We start from the raw sequence: 11,253 nt of genomic DNA on the forward strand, positions 1-11,253 counted from the left end.
GAGGGAAGGCTCAGTTTTTCTGAAAAAGTTGATTTTCTGATTTTCTGACAAAAAGCCTTAATTTGACTGAGCCATCACTTTCTATTTATAGGCAACTACTAGGTTTAGGTTAGCAATTATTTGGCATTAAAAGAATCAAAATATGAATTGGAAAAACATGCTTAAGTGGCCGGCCAAGGTGTTTAATGGGCCTCACTTGGTTTTTGCAGTTTTCACAAATTTTATTTCTATTTTCTCAAAAACGCCAATTTTCCAATTCTAACCTTTTAAATGCCAAAACTAATTATTTAATAACTAAAATAGATTATTAAATAATATTGTCATTTAATTTAATTATTAATTAGACATATAAAGTCTATTAATTAATAAATAAACCTAGAATCTCTTTTCTTTACAATTTCACCCCTGCTTAGTGAAAATTCACAAATTAGACATAGTCTAACTTTAGAATGATAATTGATTAATCACGAATCAATTATTGAGTCTTACAAGCTATATAGTCTCAACTAGAATGGGGACCATGGATCTATATGCTGAGCTTCCAATAAGTGAACCGAATTTACTAGGTAAATCCCTACTTATTAATTCCTCGTTGAATCCACTCTTAGAATTTAGAATTGCACTCTCAGACTTATATAGAGCATATTATATGTTCCACAATATAGATATGCTATCTCATTTAACCATTGTTATAATCTTATTGTGATCAAAGATCCTCTATATAGATGATTTACATCGAGATGGGATAATTTTACCGTTCTCACCCCTCAACGTATTTTGCCCCTTAAAACACTTAGCTACCTGTAAATGATGTTTAGTGATCTAAGAATTAGTCACTTAAACAAGAGCTCATCCATTTACTTCTATTTAGCTAAGCTCGAAGGGAATCATCACTTGACTTCTATACACCAGTAGAAGCTATAGATTCCATATTTATGTTCAGCACTCCCACTCAATCATACTATCATGTTCCCAAAATATACGTATCACCCTGACCCAAAAGTAGGCTTAACTAATAAATCAAAGAACATGAATAGCACTCCTGAGTTGAGCCTAAGCATATCAGGATTTAGATTCTTTTAATCTTAAGATCAACTACTGATATTGACTTAAAAAGATATGACGGTAAGTTTATAATATCTTAACTAAGTTGCAATATCGGTCCAGTCCAATGTATACTCCATACATTCGAAACTAGTATACTTTACTAAGGTCCTGGGAAGAACATAACACTTACTCCAAGTGTAAGTACACATCATCGCTGATTACCACATTAGTGTAAATCCAAAACACTGATGAAACAAGGACTTAGTCTTTTGATTCATATTATCACAATCACATTCCACTGTGTTGACGATACTGTAATTGTGAATAAACATATGATCTGGACTTAACAGATTTTGTGTGTAAATGTAATAAACATATTAAACCATTAGCATGTAAAATTCATGCAAACATAAATCACTTCAAATTTCTTATATTGATAACGAATCAAATTGTAAAGGGTTTTATTTAGGGCACAAAATCCAACAAACTCCCACTTGCACTAACATAAAACAAACTGTGCAAATAAATCAATCTAATGTCTTGATCTTTAGATCAAGTGTAGTATATTTGAATCCACCCAAACTTCTGGAAACTAGTTCATAAAATTATTTATGAAACATCCTTTACTATATGCTTTACTCATCAAGGGATACTGAAATCCTTACTGTTTAAAGTACATCTGAATAAACAGAAGACATATCTCTCATATTTTAAAATATGGAATTGAGATAATACAGCGTAGACTTTTCTTCAGTAAAATAACTTTCTGGTAATTTCGAATTTACAAAGTTATAAATCTTCTCTGGTAGAGCTTGAATTATAATAGAATAACTCCTCCACCCCCAGAGTAACCACCATCTCAAGAATTCGAATGAGTTGGGGTAGATACAAGGATAACTGATATACAGTTCCTTAATATCTAACATATAGATCACTTTCATAAATCTTTCTTAAATATCTTCTAATGTTCCTTATTTGATTACATCTCAGATAACTCGCACTCAATAGCAGATGTCTGGTTAAATAATACTTTTAACCTCTTATTGTTTGGAGAGTTATCTAGTTGTGACTTATTGTATTAGTCTGAAACTTTAAGTTTCTTTTAAGACTAAATCATCAACATAGCAGACTAGTATTTGAAGTGAAAAATATTAAGTAATCAAAAATTGAGATACCATAAAATGTTTTGAGGATTAAGAATTCTTGGCTCAAGTCATTCGAATAAACTGAACTAGAGTTCTTTTATCTTATTCTCATAATTCTGATAAGTTATATCTATCCACATGAATGGTTAGATTTGCTTTTCAGTAGTGTTCTTAAGTTTCTATCACAAGTGTCAACCTAATGAAGATGGGTAAAGAATTTTAAAATTCTCCCACTCAATTAAGGTAGTGTGATACATTATCAAAGAACTTTTATAGGTATCATTATTTACTACAACAGTAAAACTAAATTGGAACATACAATCAAGATCAATGATTTATATTGATAATAGCTAATTCATTATATTACTTCCATGTTTAAAGAAAATATGTGTTACATAGGGTATTGTGGATAAACTCCACCCCTAAATATATAGAGATTATGATCCACCCCTAAAGGTTATAAAGATCATGATTCTCTAAGTGTTATAGAGTTTATGTGGAGTTGAATACAATCCAGAGTTCATTAGATATAAAATATCGTTGAACTGCATAGTTTTCTTTACTTTTCTCCACCCCTATCAGATCAAAAGATCCTTTTATTAAACAAATTCTCAATAATTGTATTAGAATTAACAATTATTAATAAACATAGAAATAATTTCTAGTGTTTATTTAATATAACTCTATGAAGAGTTGTAAATATTATAGAATTTGTATCAATAATAAAAACACTTACACATACAAACATATAAATATAATGTGGTAATTGTGGTTTAAGATAAAGTAAATGAAGCTCAATCTCATAAATTGCAATTTGTTTGAATAGAAAATAAAATATTATTAATAATAAAAAAATGTATTGCAACAATATGAGAAAAACAGGGATAAAAATCCCAAACTAAAATTCGAAATCTAAATTGTCTTTAAACTAAAACAATTAATTCAAAAATAGATAATTGAGCTTCATCTTCATCTTGGACGATCTTTACCCTTTGTCTAGCTTTCCGATCCAACTCACTAAGATAGTATCTGAGTTCAAGTAGCTTGGCCTATAAGAAGAAGAAACAAATAAACAAAGTTTGTCCAGAATCAAAAATCCAATTGGATAATAATTCACTAAAACTCTTAAAGTTTATAGAAAGAAATACCTTGTTTCTTTGCAAGAAGTTTAAGACATTGGGGTTTCCAATGACCTTTCTCATTGCAGTAGAAACACTTTCCTTTGAGTGCATCACCAGAAGCAGCAGCCTTTTTTTTTTTCATGGCTTTGGCACGCTTCTTGGTGTTTCTCCACTTCTTCTTAGATTTGGGTTTAGAAGCAGAGGCAACATTTGCCTCAGGTTTGACCGTCCCATTACCATTGCCAGAATTTTGAGGCTTACTCCCTTTCTTCTTGGGGCCTCCAATCAAATTTTCATATGTCTTAAGGTCATTGACTAACTCATGAAAGTCTATGTCCTTTTTATTCATGACATAATTTGATGTATAGGGCAGAAATGATGGAGTCAAACTATTCAAGATAAGGCTTACTTGAGTAGTGTGATCCATTTCAGCACCATGATCCTGGGCTTCTTGGAAATAACTTGCCATGAGGAGAACATGATCACGCACGTTTTGATGGGGTTCCATCCGTGCATTGATGTATTTCTTAGTCGCGTCAAAGCGAGACTGAAGAGATGCCCTACCGAATAGCTCAGTTAACTTCGTCATAACTTCAAGCACTTTTCGCTTTAGAAAACCGAGTTTTAAGGGTGTCAACCATGCTGGAAAGCATGAAGTATAGAGCTTTGTCGTTAGCTTTCTGCCAACGCTCATACTTTTCTTTCACAGCTTTGGTTGCATTGTCCCCCGGCACTTCTGGAGACGGCTCAGTTAACACAAACAAGGCACTTTCTCCTATGAGAGCTATATTAATGTTCTCATTCCATTTTAGAAAGTTAGATCCATTTAGCTTATTTTCGGTCAAGAGTGATAACATGGAATTCATCATGGTTATACAGGATACTACAAAATAATAAATAGAAATCAACAATAGTTTAACACAAAATCCAATTCAGAAATTATAAGCACATAGCATGTAGGAATGATAAGAGAAAATACTAAAAAATACAATCCTAAATAATTTCCAAGGTTTTCAACAAACTGATATCAGTGTCCCGTTTAGGCGAGAGTCAAAGCTACCATCCATTGAATAGAGTTGTCAGCTCATCTAAAATGTTAAACATTCTAGCAACCTTTTATTCGACCAAGATTTGAATCCAGCGTTGTCCCGTTTAGGCAAGAATATGCAAAAAGGTGAATGATCATTCATATTAAAACAAAATAAGTAGTTGAGTGTATTTTTCTAAAAAAAAAAAAATTTGCAACATCCCACTCAGCTCAGATTACTTTATTATATATAAAAAAAAAAAAAAGAAAACAAAACCAAGGCTCCACCGGCGTTCTAGACCGTTTGCTCGTCCATAGCCCCTCGCAGTATACATACCAGAACTGACCCAGCTCATCAAACTTACATTCAATGTTCCCTGTCTATTGCCTGTAGGGGGAAAGTAAGGGGGGTGAGCTAAAAGCCCAGTAAGGAAATGCTTAACATACAATAGCATTCAATACACTAAACATATCTTAAAATTCACAATAATACGATTCTTTATAACATTAACGTATCCAGTCTTAACAAAATTCTATGCCTTAGCTCATAATTGTAATTTAAATAACTCCAGATATGGAAAGCTATATCATATACCATATATTTGTACTAAACGAAACCATTACATATATGTAGGGATCACAACCCTGACATCATACTCATAGCACAATCATAGCAATAACATATAAAAATTATTTCAATCATATTATGTCTTTACCATAACATTGACATATCATAGCCATTACTTACATAACCTGGGCCTAGCCTGGCCCTACAATATCCTGGGCCTAATCTGCCCATATAATAACCTGAGCCTATGTAGCCCTACCATTGTTATAGGATAGGGTATCTCTATATTCAACAGTAATATCACTGTTTCATACCCCACCATAACAATGTCATACACGAATCAGACAAATGTATGGTAGGGTATCTCTACATTCAACGGCCTTACCCCGTATCATACCCCACCATGGCCCCTCATTTGTACCTGAGACGTTAGCATACAACATACAACATACAACATACAACATACAATACACCACATACATCATACAACATACAATATACAATATACAAATCGTACCAACCATAATATATATCGATTCACAAACTCATATTGTGTCCATACCACACATTCTCAGTACTATATACACATTCATAATAATACATCACAAATAATATTTCAATAGACAAATAATTTAAATTATGCAATTCAACACATAAAAATTACTTTATTTCCTTACCTCAAATCCCGCTGCTTAAGACTTGTTATCTCGTCACTACTACCTATAATAAGACATGGGTCAAGGCCCTAATATTAAAATGGGCTATTTACAAAAATATGGGAAAAGGAATTAAAGTTTTGATAAATATGGCATGTAAACTTAATTGCATTAAATATGGCATTTTTTCAAAAAATACTTTAAAATATGGGAAAATCATTATAGATAAAAAAAAAAATGCCATAAAAAACTATAAAATTGTGGTTCATTTTTTGTCATATAAAATAACCAGTTATTTACACAAACACTGTAACTATAATTTTTCTTTTACAAAAAAAAAAAAAAAAAACTTACAGAAGCTAAAACAATAGTAATATAATTTTGTTAAGGCAATAAATTAAGATAGCAGTTTATTTCAAGTAATCAAACCATTTTTTTAATGAATTTTACATGTTTTTAATAAGTTCAAAAACTTGATCATCAACCCACTATCAAAATTAATTCCAAAACTAATACCAGCACAATACTAATATTAAAACCAGTTACAAACTTCTCAGAAATTTCAATATTAGACCATCAACACACTACCAAAACATTAACTATCCACTAAACAATAATATTAGCCGCAAAAGATGTAGAAAATAGAATAAGAGTAAATTGCTAGAGTTGTTATCTTAATGAAAAAAACCAGTTATGTTATGGATGTCAAAAATTATAAATAAATTTTACATAGTTGTATTTTAGATACTGTATGGAATATTGAACAAATCAAATACAATACCAAAATAAAATTAGTTAAAAACTTCTCAAAAGCTTCAAGACTTAATCATCAACCCAGTCACTATCCAAAATAGTCATTATCCACTAAAATAAAATATTAACCGCAAAAAAAGTAGAAAATAAAATGAGAATATTCGCTGAAGTTGTTATCGTTATCAGATTATCATCAGAAAATTCGTCGGAGTTGTCTTCATTACTGGAAACTCATCATTGTTAGACATTGGAGTTGTAACTGGTGTTAGACGTTGGAATTTGATACACTGAAACCAGTTACAATAATCAGCTAATTAAAACTATAACTGAGAAACCAATTATTTAAACCAACCGAATAAAAAACTAAAATATTAGAGCCAGTTACGTATAACAACAAAAATTATAAATAAATAGGGAAACCAGTTACCAATACAACCTAAAACAATCAAAAGATAAATTGAAACATAAAAACTAGTTTCCTTAAAAAAAAATAAACTAATAATTAAATTGCATAAACCAGTTATATTATATAAATTGAAACATAAAAACTAGTTCTTAGAAGAAAAAAATAACAATTAAACTGCAAAAACCAGTTACATTAGATAGCTAATTAAACAAAACTAATAATTAATATAGAAACAAAAACATAAGAAGCCTAAAACAATAAAATGATGTATTGAAACACGAAATAGCTAGTTAATTAAAAAAAATTAAAACATACCACAAGAGAATTCTTAACATATAAATAAATTTAAATTATTGAAACTAGTTATGTTAAACATGTTGGAAATTATTTTACCAAGATCTTAGATCTACTCACAAGTATGTTTATTAACACCCTAAATATGAACTTTCTAAAACGATGAAATAAACACATATAAAGTTTAGGAAACCTTACATTGGGTGCAGCGGAATATAATGACTCCTTCCGTTCAAATATCTAGCCCTTGATTCCTTTCTGTAGCAGAGCATTATCAATATCTGAACCTGGATCTCTTTCTCTGAATCTTTGATGCTGAAACTCCTTCTTGCTGAAAGTCTTTCTTCACGATCTTCCTCACTATGATTGAGGTATCACTTGCTGTGTGTGGGCACTACTCATACACTAAGAATTTCGAAATTTAAGGAAGAAGAAAGAGAGAGTGGGTTCGGCCAAAGATAGGGAGAGAGAGAGGCTCAGTTTTTTCTGAATCAGAAGTGTCAGAAGAAAAGTGTGTAGAAATTTTAGTGTAATTTTCCTGAAGCCTTCACTATCTATTTATAGCATTCCACTAGGGTTAGGTTTGAATTATTTGGCATTAAAATAATGAAAATATCAGTTTAAATTTCCTACAAAAGTGGCAGGCCCTATACTAGTGGATTTGGGCCTCACTTTTTGCAATTTTGCAGTTTTACCTTTTCTGCATCTGATTTTCTCAAAAACGCCAATTTTCTAATTCAACCATTTAAATGCCAATTCTAACTATTTAATAACTATAAATAATTATTAAATAATATTGTCATTTATCATATTTATTAATTGAACCATACAAAGTATCATAATTAACAAATATGCCCCTATAAACTCTTTCTTTACAATTTCGCCCTTACTTAGTGAAAAATTCACAAATAGACATAGTCTAATTTGAGAATTATAATTGATTAATCAAAACCAATTACATGAGTCTTACAAGCAATATTATCTCAACTAGTGCGGGGACCATGGGTCTATATAACCGAGCTTCCAATAAGTAGATCAAGAATTTATTACTAAAATTCACTAACTTATTAATTCTTCGTTGAATCCACGCATAGAACTCAGAATTGCACTCTCAGTATATAGAATACTCTATATGTTCCACCATATAGACACATCATTAGTTATCTGTTAAATGCCAAAATATTACATATTTTATAGTGTAAAAATACAAAATAAAATTAATTCTTTATAATATTTTCAAGAAATTAATGCAATATATTATTATATTGAAAATATTTTATTTAAGATTAATTTTATCTTTGTTTATAAATAATAATAGTATTTATGGCATAATAGAGAAAAAGAAATAAAAAGTTAAAAAATGCATTGTTTTTATTTAAAGAAATACAAATTAATTAGATTTTTAAATAAATATTTTCATTAAAATTATTGTGATATATTTTATGTTGAAAATATTTTGTTTGGATTTAATTTTGTTTGTGTTTGAAGAAGAAAATAGCATTTGTGAAAAGAAAGGAAAAGAAAAAGAAAAATAGTAAAAATGTGATCCAAGGCAATGAAAAATGGCATTTTTGAAGCCCAAAAGAGAGCACAAAAGGACAAAAGCCCATTTGGCCCTCTTCCTCTCTTCTGCCGACATCAGCGCCACGTGGAGCTCTCCCATTGGCTCGGAAAAAGCAGCTCTGCCTTTGGCCCTCTCTCCCTCTTCACGCGCGCGTGAGGCACACGGCCTCACCCTAGCCGTGCGTGCGCCTCACGCCATGCCCCTGCGGCTGGCCTTCGTTTGGTCCGATTCTCTTCAGCCAAAAGGTGGCTTTCTCTCCTCTTGCCACGTGTCAAGTTGCACACCAAAGCCACCAATCCGAGCTTGACACGTGGCACTCCGAAATTAACTTTTTGTATTTACAATTTTACCCACATGCAATTTGTAATAAGTTTAATTGCGTATTAGTCCTTTTACCCTTCTATAAATAGAAGCTTAGGTTTTTAGAATTCAGTTACAGTTTCAGTTTCAGACAGAAAAATCCAGAGAAAACGCTCAGAGCGCTCAGTGTTAGTTTACCGCTTTCTTAGTTAATTTTCTTATGGGTTTCTAAGTTCCCTTATTATTAAGGAGGACGATGAAACCTAGTGTATTTAATTAAGTATTTATTTTTATTTTGATTCTCAGTACAATATATGCTTATGATTTTCGCTTCTTAAAATAATTTCTTTCATCTTTAATATAAAGTATTTTTGATAGTTAGAAATTATTTATGCTTGGTTCCATATTTTATTAAAAATAATATTCTTTGATTTTTTGTATTTACATTAAATTGTTTCACATTTAATGCTTAGAAGTTATAATTTTAAAGCGAAGGAAAATCTATTTTTTTATTAGAAAATAATTGGTTTGATTACTGATTAAATTATGAGAATCAATATAAACATAAATATTTTTATATACATTAAGTGGATTCTGAACCCTTGATAATATTCTAAAATATTTCTGAAAATATCTGTTACTGTCATTTTTATCATTTAAACACTTTATTTTATTTTGTTACCAAAAATCTCACCATTTTCGGAACTAGGTTAGAGTTTTATTAGCTTAGATTAAATAAGTATTTTCTTCGATTTCACGCAATTCCCATGGGTTCGACCTCGTTCTTCACAATCTCCATACTACAATAAAGATTCGTGCGCTTGCGAGTTGATAAATATAAAACGTACCATTTTGGTATACAACAAGTTTTTGGCGCCGTTGCCGGGGAACTGCAAGAAGAAAAACTACTTTAATTCAGGTTGGTATAATTCTTCTATTAGTTATTATATTATATATATTATATATTACGTTTCTTAATAGTGAAGTAAGATTTATATATATAATTATATATTATTATTATTATTATTATTAATATTATTATTATTATTATTATTATTAATTATTTTTATATATATAAATTTATATTATATTATTATTATATATACATTACTTAACTATTAAGAAAAGCATATTATTAATATAATTATATATTATAAATTATAATTAATATAAATATTTATATTTCTGTCAAATATATATCTATATTATTTATTTCCCGCTATATTTTAAAATTCAGTCTTTATTTCTGCACATATATTAATATTAGTATTTATATTTCTGTCAAATATACATATTATTTATTTCCCGCTATATTTTAAATTCAGTCTTTATTTACGCAATTATATGGTAGGCACCGCCTCCTAATTTTTTCATGTTATTTTAATTTTTGTGATACTTAGTGTATGATTCGCTGGGAACGAAATTCTAAAAATCGTTTGGTAAAAAGAAAATTATTGTGGGTTGAAATTAAAAGTGAAAATTCTGACATCATGGAACCAAATCAAGTAAATGTGGAAGAAAAAACTCTTATTGATCATTTTTCTCCAATTTCTGCTAATCCACCATCATGCATTATTTTTCCTGAAACAAATGCTACACATTTTGAGCTGAAACCTTCCATAATTCAACTTTTGCCATCTTTTTATGGGTTAGGTAAAGAGGATCCATACATGCATGTAAAAGATTTTTTAGAAATTTGCTCTACTTTTAGATTTCAAAATTTTTCTGACGAATCTGTTAGGCTTAGACTTTTTCCATTCTCATTAAAAGATAAGTCTAAAGCCTGGTTAAATTCACTCCCAGCCCGATCCATTTCTACTTGGGATGAATTAGTTAATAAATTTTTGTCCAAATTTTTTCCCATGTCTAAAACGGATAATATTAGGAGAGAAATCTCCGAATTTTATCAGAAAGATCACGAAGAATTTTATGAATGTTGGGAAAGATTTAAAGATTTATTGCTAAAATGTCCACACCATGGTTTTGAAAAATGGAGATTGGTAAAATACTTTTATGATGGATTATCTCCCTCGAACCGACAAATGGTACAATCAATGCACACTGGAAAATTTTTGCAATTTAGAGGGGATGAGGCTTGGGAGTCTCTTGAGAATCTTTCTGTAAATTCTCAACAGTGGAATTGCCAAGATCCTAGATCGAAAGCTTCCAACACACCTAAGAGAGGTGGAATTTACGATGTCAAAGATGACGTAGATATTAAAACATCATTAGCAAATCTAACTAGGAGAGTTGAAGCTATGTCATTAAGTCAATCCATGAATACTCCTATACATAGGAATGAAATTTGTTCCTTATGCTATAGTACAAGTCATAGTGCCCAGTCATGTCCATCATTGCCTATATACCAAGAG

The 11,253-nt window shown here is 30.3% G+C and overlaps 1 non-coding gene across 1 annotated transcript; it reads right to left on the minus strand.

Moving 5' to 3' along the window:
* Positions 1–10,758: 10,758 nt before the first annotated feature.
* Positions 10,759–10,865, minus strand: LOC115708466 (small nucleolar RNA R71). The gene has a single exon (XR_004009965.2). It is a non-coding gene; the product is annotated as a small nucleolar RNA R71 (small nucleolar RNA).
* Positions 10,866–11,253: the final 388 nt, after the last annotated feature.

The sequence above is a fragment of the Cannabis sativa genome, chromosome 1 (genome assembly GCF_029168945.1).
Source record: "Cannabis sativa cultivar Pink pepper isolate KNU-18-1 chromosome 1, ASM2916894v1, whole genome shotgun sequence".
Taxonomy (NCBI): domain Eukaryota; kingdom Viridiplantae; phylum Streptophyta; class Magnoliopsida; order Rosales; family Cannabaceae; genus Cannabis; species Cannabis sativa.